Consider the following 10,933-nt stretch of genomic DNA (forward strand, 5'->3'; position numbering starts at 1 on the left):
TACTTCCCATGTTTCCTCTGGGGGTTCGGAACTGGCATTAACTTCTGTTCTAGCTTTAGGGCACCTATTAGCAAAGTGACCATATTCGTGACATACCTTGCATTTGAAGGGAAGTTGCTCGTAATCCACCTGCTGAATATGTGTCCACTGATCAACTCTGAGCTTGACGGCCTCTGGTAAGCCTTTGCCCAAATCCACTTCCACGCAGATCCTCGCACAGGCGTGCATATTCTCTTTTGGCTCCGCTCTGTCCACATATTTCCCTATTCCGTTTCCAATTGCTCTAACTGATTCATCGGCCCAGCAGTGAAGCGGCAGATGCGGAAGGCGAACCCAAACCGGGACTGCATTGGGGACATCCATTTCTGGGTCGAAGTCCGGGGTCCATCGGTTGAGGTAAAGGCCTCTGGTGTCCATGAAGTATGGTCCATTCCTGAAGATTAGGTTACGGTCCTCCACAGTTTCGAAGAGGAAGGTGAAGAAGCCTCTTCCACAGAATCTTATCGCAATTTTCCCCTGGACCATAGCATTCCAATTTCTTTCCACCCATCGCTGGACAGTTCGGGAGGACGGCCATAACCCCGTGAACTGCCCTACTAGCCCACGTTCTGCCAAGGCAACAGCGGATCTCCTTGGGAGGGTTGGGGGGAGAGGGATCTCCAGTATTTCATCAAGTTTCTTGATAAATTTTGAAGCCGTGGGTCGGATCCGTTCTGGATTGTTCTCTGGGATAAGTGATGCAAAAGATTTCTCCAAGTCGGCCTGTCCTGTATCAGGGGAGTCCATCATGCCAGGGGCGCTTCACAGGGGAAGGAAAAAGGAAGAGGCAAGAGGCCCAGCAGAGCAGCAGGCTGCTCTCGGCAGCAGCACGAGCGGCAGCAGGAGACGAGGCAGAGGCCCGGGGAGGGGGAGCAAGCGGAGCAGGAGGCTCGCAGCGGGAGCTGCGACCCAGCAGCGGTGCTGCCAAGCGCAGTCAAGGGCTCGGGGGTTTCACCATCGCCTGAGAGAAATCGCGAGCGCCCAAAAAGTCGGTTTCGGATCTCCCGTAACATGGATATTACAGATGGAGCAATATTTTGATCTCCATAATGTGCAAAATACACAAAAGGTACGCATTCCGACTTTATATTTGGAACCCAATCAGTTTGTATGGTAACGATGGCTTTTCTCTCGTAAACAAATTGCCACTTGGCCAGTTTTTATGGAAGAAATGATATCACATTATGAGGATACAAAAATCAACACATTTTTTAGCCAATTGATAAATCTCAAACAAAAAGGTTCAATGGTGGAGCACATGGAGGACTTCCAAAAATTGAATATAAGGGTAAAAGATATTTCATAGGAGCATAGGATTGATGTGTTCATAGGGACATTAAAAAATAACATCCAACATGAGGTTCGCCTTTGGGAACCTTATTCAATGGAGAAGGCATTCAGGTTGGCAAGAAAAATTGAAAGCAAAAGTATGGCAACAAGGAAGCTTACCAATCACAACTATAAAGATGGAAGTGTTGTTGCTCCTAGCCTTCCACAACCTACAAAGTTGACACCACAACAATTGGAAGAAAAAAGAGAAAAGGGGCTTTGTTAGAGTTGTGATAGCAAATACACTAAAGGTCATAAGTGTGCTGAGAAGAAATTATTTTACATAGATTGTAAAGAGGAACAAGAAAAGGAACATGAAACATCAAAAGAAGAGGATACACAATAGGAACAAAGCCTAAAGAAAGAAAAAGTGAATCTGACCATATCTTGTAAGGCATTGGCCTGAATAACCAATCCTCAAACTATCAAGATAGAAGGACATATTAAGAAGAAAAAGGTAATAGTGTTGATTGATTCAGGCAGTACCCATAATTTTATTCATTGTAAGATAGTGGAGGAATTGAATTGATTCCTATATCCAGCACTAGAGTGTCAAGTGATAGTTGAAAATGGAAGAACCATAAATTTCTCTGGAAAGTGCCATAATATCAAGCTATCCATGAGAGAATATGTTTTGAATAGTCCAATGTTTTCCATTCCAATGGGTGGTGTTGATGTTGTACTAGGAGTCCAATGGCTACAATCTTTGGTACGATAGCTTTTAATTTTCAAGAACTTTTCTTGATTTTTTTTTTCTCTCCAGAAGGAAAAGAAATTGAATTAAGGGGTATCGCAGGGAAACCGGGAAATATAATCAACTCCAACGACATGAAAAAGATTCTAAAGAACAAACAACGTGGCGTAATTGCATAATTATGTTCGCTAGAGGTTCCCACATCGAAATCATCTATTTCTCCAGATCTCCAAAAAGCCTTAGACAATCATTCCAAGATATTTGAGACTCCCAAAGGCCTCCCACCTATTCATGATCATGATCATGTTATTCATTTGATTCCAGGAAATGTTCCTCCAAACATCAGGCCTTACAGATATACCTATGCCCAAAAGAGTGAAATTGAATGTATGGTTGCAGAAATGATAGAGGTTGGTATAATTCAACCTATTCAAAGTTATTTCTCTGCCCCAGTAGTATTGGTGCACAAGAAGGATGGATCATGGCACATGTGTCCGAATTATAGGGATCTCAACAAGCTCACTATTAAAGATAAATTTCCCATTCCTGTCATTGATGAATTATTGGATGAATTACATGGAGCAATTTACTTCACCATGTTGGACCTTCTTTTAGGATATCATCAAATCAGAATGAAGACTGAAGACGTTCTGAAAACAACATTTAGAACTCATGAGGGTCATTATGAATTTTTGGTCATGCCGTTTGGCCTTACCAATGCACCTTCTACATTTCAAGGTTTGAAAAAATCCATTTTCAAACCCTTCCTTAGAAAATTTGTGTTAGTATTTTTTGATGATATATTAATCTACAACAAGTCTTGGAAGGATCATGTTCAACATGTTGATAGAGTGCTCAAACTATTGGAGGAGAAACGATTATATGCAAAAACCTCCAAATGTTTCTTTGGAGTACAAGAGGTGGAATATTTGGGTCATATTGTATCTCATAAAGGTGTTAAGGTAGACCCTAGCAAAATTAAAGCCATTAAGGAATGGAAAATCCCCACATCCATAAAGCATCTGCAAGCATTTCTCGGGTTGATAGGGTATTATCGCAAGTTTGTTAAGAATTATGGGAGAATAGCAACACCTATAACAACATTACTAAAGAAAGATGCATTTTATTGGACTCCAGAAGAAATGAAAACCTTTGAACATCTTAAAGAGGAAATGTGCCAAGCACCGGTCTTAGCTATGCCAGACTTCACAAAAACCTTTATTATGGAATGTGATGCCTCAGGAAATGGAATTGGTGTTGTTTTAATGCAAGAAGAAAGACCCATTGCTTTTGAAAGTCGTCCAATCAAAGGAAAGTATTTACACAAAGCTATTTATGAGAAGGGAATGTTGGCAATACTACATGCACTTAAGAAATGGTGACCTTACCTAATGGGAAGACACTTCAAGGTAAAAACAAATCATGATAGTCTTAAATATGTTTTAGAACAAAGATTATCTTTAGAAGAACATCAAAAATGGGTCACAAAGATGTTGAGTTATGACTTTGAAGTCATCTACAAAAAAGGAAGAAAAATGTTGTTGCAGATGCACTCTCAAGAAAGGATGAGGATGTGGAAGCATTGCTTTGCGCCATTTCTGTTATCCAACCATATTAGATAAGCAAAGCAAGAGATGAATGGAAGAATGACGAAGAAGTGTGGGCACTCATTCAAAAGCTACGACAAGACCCCAGTACATCTGACACATTTAGCTGGAAAAATGATCCGTTATGGTACAAAGATCGCTTATACCTCTGTAAGAATTCCCAACTCAAACAAAAGATTCTTATGGAATTTCACACCTCTCCCTTAAGAGGGCACTCAGGATTTTTAAAAACTCACCACAGGGTTAAGAAGGTATTTTTTTGGGATGGCTTTAAATTTGATATTCAAAATTTTATGGCGGAATGTTTGGTTTGCCAACAAAATAGAGTTGAAACAATTAAGACCCCGGGTCTATTACAACCTTTATCCATTCCAAGTCAACTTTGGGAGGAGGTTTCAATGGATTTTATCACATGTTTACGCAAGTCCGAAGGAAAGAGTGTCATCATGGTGGTAGTTGATAGACTTACCAAGTATGCACACTTTTGTGCATTATCTCATCCCTTTAAGGCCAGTACAATTTCTATTGCATTTATGGAAACAATTCAAAAGCTACATGGAAGCCCAAAGATTATTGTAAGTGACAAAGATCCCATTTTCACTAGAAATTTTTGGACAAAATTATTTTCTTGTTTGGGTACTCAGTTAGCTCATAGCTCATCTTATCATCCTCAATCTAATGGGAAAACTGAGATAGTGAACAAATGTTTGAAAGGATATCTTTGTTGCTTTGTATCTGATAAACAGATACAATGGGTCAAATGGTTGCCTCTGGTTGAATGGTGGTATAACACTTCCTTCCATACTGCAGCAAAAATGACCCCATTTATGGCACTTTATGGATATCGTCCACCATCCATCACATCATATTTAAGAGAAAATTCTAAGGTTCAAGCAGTGGAAGATCACATCGAGCATCAAAAACAAGTTCTCCAACTCTTAAGGGATAACCTCACTTTGGCGCAGAATAGAATGAAACAACAGGCAGATCAACATTACAACGAAAGAAGTTTTGTTGTAGGTGACTTGGTATTTCTACGGCTACAACCATACAAACAAATGTCCCTCAAGCAAGCTAAGAAGGATAATAAATTATCACCAAAGTTTTATGGTCCGTACAAGGCATTGCAAAAGATTGGTACTATGGCATACAAATTGGAGCTTCCTACAGCTTCCCGAGTGCACCTAGTTTTCCATGTTTCATGCTTAAAGAAGGTTATAACTGACAAGATCCCAGTTCAAACAATATTTCCATAACTTGACAAGGAAGGAAAAATCATATTGGAACCTACAAAAGTCACAAAAACAAGAACTCGAAAACTACGAAATCAATTAATTTCATAGTATCTCATCAAGTGGAAGAACTTAACCGCTGAAGATTCCACATGGGAGGATGAGAATTTTATAGATAAGCATCTAGAACTACTCAAGCGTTGAGGACAACACTTTTATGAAGGAGAGGGGCATGTTAGGTCCCTATAATATTGGTGTATTCCATGATTATTATTTTCATTGTATCCCCTTATTGTTATTGTTGTGCCCATGTTGTACCCATATTGTTATTATTGTGCCCCACAGAAGCCCACTATTGTTATTGTTGTGCCCTTACATTATTATTGTTATGTCGGCTTTGACTATATTTTGGCCCCTTAGACTCCTATATATAGAAAGGAGGTCTTGTCATTTGTATCATCCAAGAATTGTTCATTTGTGTAATGTAAAGGAGGTTTCCCCCTCGAAGAGCTTGATTTTGAAGATGTTGATCTATCTTTTCTTCTATTTCGTGAACAGGTTGCATAACAACTTCAAATCAAGTCTGAACTTAGCATTCAAGACACCAGGACCTAGCCTTCAAACCAATTGTCCTAACTAAACCTTCAAATAGAAAAACTCAATCCTAAAACTCAACCTTCAAACAAAAGAACTCGTCCCCTGAAACTCAACCTTAAAACAACAATACTCATCTTTAAAACTTGGCTTTCAAATAACAATACTCAGCCCTAAAACTTGGTCTTCACGAGGACACAAATCATCTCTCATATCATAACTACAACTCAGCCTGAAAAACAACTTCTACATGGAAAAAATTAGACCCTCAAGACAGTCTTAAAGATCGACCTTCTACTCACCAGAAATCGACCTACTCAACCTCCAAAGACACTTGTACTCGACCCTGAAAAACATATCTCAAACAAACCAAAAAATTTTCCCAAGAACAATGTCAAAAACCCTTCAAAAGATGTGACAAAACCCCAAAGAAATCTGCTTCAACTTGCCTTCAATTCACTTCTTCTTGGTTCATGAGGTATGAACTTCGGAGTTGCTAATTTGCTCTCCTAAACACATAATCAAATGCTTGATTCAAGTGGTTAGAAATGCTCCTTCTCACAACTATTTATAGTGCATTTGGATATTGGGTTAGGGCCAACTTGTCCACTCGCTGGGTCAACTGGTGCAACTGGTAGAATGTATAGTGAATATTCAAAAATTCATTTCTTCTCAATTGTGAGGAGTTAGAAGGTGTGCCATATATCATTGGAAAGGTCTTAGAATAAGATTTCCAACCATATATCTTATGCTCCTATTTGAGCTAGATAATTTGAGTAAAAGTGTCTTCAAAGATAGGGTATCCAAATTGGGCATGCTTGTACTTTGATTAGTTCATCTTGACAAAATATTTCATATCTCCTCGTTTCTATGGAATTAGAGGTAGTGCCATATACCATTGGCAAGTTCTCGGAATATGTTATTTGACTATGTAATTTTCTCTTTCATTTGGATAGCCTTTGACATCAATAAAAACCATTTTCAACATTTATTGCAATAACATGGATGTCATGAATGACATACTAAGTGGTTGAGAGGCCATTGAGTAATCCCAAATGATAATAAAATTTTACATACAATGTTATAAGTATGTTATATTTGTCAAAACATTACATAGAGGGACATGTGATCATTAAGAAAGAGAGAGGACTTCATTTCCTTAGATTTAGTTGATGTATATTATTCTCTCTTCAAAATTGTTCTTGAAACACACACTTGTAGTGAATATTGTTAATAATTTTTTTGTGTCATTGCAATTAACACCCATGCTAAGTGGTTGAGAGGCTAGCGAATGCTCCCAAATAATAATGAAATATTAGATACCAATGATATAACCACGTTACACTTATCAATTTGTTAGATTTTTTTAGAGAGATGGAATGCAGGATCATGAAGAATGAGAGATGGCCTCATTTCCCTTGGCTTAATCCGTGTTGATTGTTTATTCTTCAAGATTGTCCTTGAATCATAAATTGTAGTGAATATTGTTAATAAATGTTCAATACCATTGCAATTTACACCCATAACCTATGACTAATAATTTTATTTTTTTGTGAAGCTACGAGTGAGAGCAAAAAATAATAAAAGATATAACATTGTGGCAAGTGTGGAATCTAAACACATTAAATATAGACATTAAATTTCATGCATATTATCATATCAACAATGATTAAAAAAAAGCACATAACACATAAAATCAAGTGGAACTTCAAAAATAAAAGGTGTCTAAATTTCAATTAAACCATACTCAAACTATTAGATATGAAATATAGTGATAAGATTATATAGGCATGAGTTTTGTTATATGTTGTGGCAAGATACAAATATAAGTGAATAGATGAGAGACAATAATAATAAAGATAAGATAAGATAAGATAATTATATTTATGTGCAACTAATGACCACAAAGATTATTTTATTCTTTAGATAGTGAAAATAAATAATAGGTATTGAATCATGAATATTTGATGATTCACAACCATTTTCATATGATATGAAAAATATAACATTCATTAAAGCCATTTAATTATTAAAATTAGTATTTTTTTTTATTAAAAATTAAAAATTATTTAAATTAAAATAAGTATATATATATATTAATTAATTAATGACATCATATAATTTTTTTTTGATAAATTAACGCATATTTTTTAAGAAGAAAAAAAAAATTGTTACCTTAAAAAAAATATACTTTATCAATATCACTTTTTATAATTTTATAAAATTTATTATTATTTTTTAAAATGGTATTTTGAATTCAACCATTTTTCTATTTTTATTTTTCAACCCCTGAGGAATTTGAAACTTAAATACCATGATTAACACTTTGATTTACATATTACTTCCTAACACAACTCACCCATGAGTTATTGAAAAATATTTTATTGAAAATAAGACTTTCTAAACTTTTATAATAATTTATTAAAAGTTTACTTGAATTACACTTCCAGGAATCGCTGTGAGAGGTTCAATTTTGATAGCTGACTGGAAGAATGGGCAAGATGCTTCTCCTCTATCTAAATGGCGAGTACATCCATGAAGAACATCCATGTTTCTGAACCTACATTGTACTGTTGCGGGATTCAAGAAAGTATGAACGATGTCAATCGTTATGGGAGAAATTTACAAGCGAAATGATGGGAATGTTTGATACCGAATAGAAGATTGCCATGAATTATGACTTGGATGAACACCATTGCAACTCTGAGTTATGTGTGATGGTGGTGTTATGATATTGTGTAAGGTAGTATGGCATTTGAAAGGAGTAGCTCTGAGCAGTAGGAGGTATCTTACTACCAGTGCCAGTACAGTATCTATATCAACTAACACATCGAAAACTTCATGTGGCACTGGTTATAATGCAAGCAGAAGACTTGGCGAGGAGGAAAATAGCACCTATGCATTGGTCTTGCAGGGGTGCATGGATTCCAAAAGTTTATCGGAGACTAAGGCAGTGCATGCCCACATGATTAAAGTTGGATTCTATCCCAATGTCTATTTACAAACTAATCTCTTAATCACTTATGCCAGATGGAACTGTGAGGAGTATGCACGTGAAGTTTTTGATGAAATGCCTGAGAGAGATCTAGTCTCATGGAATGCATTGCTTACGGGATATGCCAAACATGGATGTGGAGAAAGAGCCTTGACAGTATTCTATGAAATGCACCAGGCATGCATCAGAATGGACCACTTCACATTTGGCAGCGCCTTCAGGGTTTGTACGAGTTTGGTTGCCATTGATCAAGGTAAGCAGCTACAGGGATTTGCCATCAAGCTTGGATTGGAGTCTGATGTTTTTGTGGGGAGTGCTCTTGTTGATTTCTATGCCAAATGTGAAACAAATATGGAGAATGCACGCCAAGTGTTTGACAGAATATATCATAGAAATGTGGTCTCGTGGAGTGCAATGATTGCAGCATATGTATATCATGGGTTTGGCGGAGAAACCCTTAGGCTTCTGCATCTAATGCAGCTGGAAGGTGTGAAACCAAATGAAATCACCTTCACCAGTGTTATCAGTGCATGTGCCAACGTAGCAGCATTGGAACAGGGCAAGCAAGTTCATGCGTCCATCATCAAAAATGGATATATTTTCTACGATAAATTGGCCAATGCCCTCGTTGACATGTATTCAAAGTGTGGCAAGTTAGGATATGCGCGCCAAATGTTTGATAAAATGCCTCAAAGAGATGTTGTCTCATGGACTACAATTCTTGCTGCATATGGGAAACAGGGACATGGCAAGGAGGTTGTTAAACTCTTTGAACAAATGCAGATGGCTGGCATAAGACCAAATCATGTCACATTTCTGACTGTTCTCTCTGCCTGCAGCCATGCAGGCCTTCTAGAAGAGGGTTTGCATTACTTTCATTCCATGAGTCAAGATAACAATAATGGTATTTTACCAACAGCTGAGCATTATGCGTGTGTTGTTGATCTCCTTGGGCGTGCTGGCTGTTTAGTGGAAGCACATGATGTTATCAGTAAAATGCCTTTTGAACCAACTGCTGATATTTGGGGATCCTTACTGGGGGCCAGCAGAATCCACAACAATATAGAATTAGGGGAATGTGCAGCAGGACATCTATTTGAGTTGGATCCACATAATGCTGGGCATTATGTGGTTCTGGCAAATATCTATGCTGCAGCAGGGAAATGGGAAGGTGTGGCAATGGTTAGAAAAATTATGAAGGACAGGGGGGTGAAAAAGGTGGCAGGATGTAGCTGGATAGAGGTCAATAAGACCTCCCATGTGTTTTCCACGGGAAACAGATCACACCCTAAATCAGAGGAGATCTATGCAGTGTTGGAAACCCTGCGAACGGAGATGAAGGAATTGGGATATGTGGCTGATACAAATTTTGAGCTTCATGATGTTGAACAACAGCACAAAGAGCATGCTCTCTGCCACCACAGTGAGAAGTTGGCCATTGCATTTGGGTTGATAACTACCCCTCCTGGGTCACCCATCCGGATCATCAAAAACCTTCGTATGTGCGGTGACTGCCACAGCGCTACCAAATTCATTTCCAAGATTTCTGGGCGAGAAGTAGTTGTGAGGGATTCTAACCGTTTTCATTCTTTCGAGGGTGGACTGTGTTCTTGCGGGGATTATTGGTGATTCTTCGTTATTTATTGGGTTTCTCGTTTCAATTTAGGGGATATCAGAGACATACTTCCTCGTCTTTTGAGAGTGACTGGCAGTATCATATAGTTATTCTCAATGAATTCTTCAGGCACTAGGCGAATTGATCTGATTACAGTATACAATGAAGATCCATAGGACATGCATACCCCATTGTCACACCTAGAATTCGATCAATATGGCACGTTTCGGGCTCTTAACATTGCCCGTTCTTTTCGCTAAGTTGTGCGCAATATGAAAATTTTGTTTTATTTCTGACAGTTATGTCGAGAATTGAATAATTGATCAAAAGGCACAAGGATCAGTAACACAACATTATAAAGACTATTGATAATCTATATGTTTAAGGCATGTATGTGTCAACATACATATGTTGGACACATCTTACGGCAACACTTTCTTAATATTCTTCTTGTGTTAAACACACCTGGATTGTGGACAGAATATGAATGATAAAACCTTGAAAATGCTTTTACTATTAGCATGATATACATTTATATTACATTCATATCACTTTTGGTTTCGTATTCCAAGGTCTCTTGGACTCCTTTAAACTATTCATATTTCATCACACCAACCCTTAGCGGATTAGGTGTCCAACGTTCTCCCCTTAATCCGAAGGGGTATATACGAGTCCAAAAAGAGAGCTATAATATATAAAAATAGAACAATGCATGACAACAATACGCTGAATGTGTTCTCTGATGTGATGGCATAAGGTGGGAGAATTTGAGGTCTCAACCGATAGTGGTTTTAGGATGACCACCAACACTAGAACGCTTAGTGCAGT

General features: G+C 37.8%; 1 pseudogene; it reads left to right on the forward strand.

The window, feature by feature from the left end:
- The first annotated feature begins 787 nt into the window (after positions 1 to 787).
- Positions 788 to 10,119, forward strand: LOC149233797 (putative pentatricopeptide repeat-containing protein At3g13770, mitochondrial pseudogene; annotated as a pseudogene).
- The last annotated feature ends 814 nt before the right edge of the window (positions 10,120 to 10,933 follow it).

The sequence above is a fragment of the Pinus tabuliformis genome, chromosome J, assembly GCF_031772625.1.
Source record: "Pinus tabuliformis cultivar Carrire ecotype Pingquan chromosome J, CPIR1, whole genome shotgun sequence".
NCBI lineage: Eukaryota > Viridiplantae > Streptophyta > Pinopsida > Pinales > Pinaceae > Pinus > Pinus tabuliformis.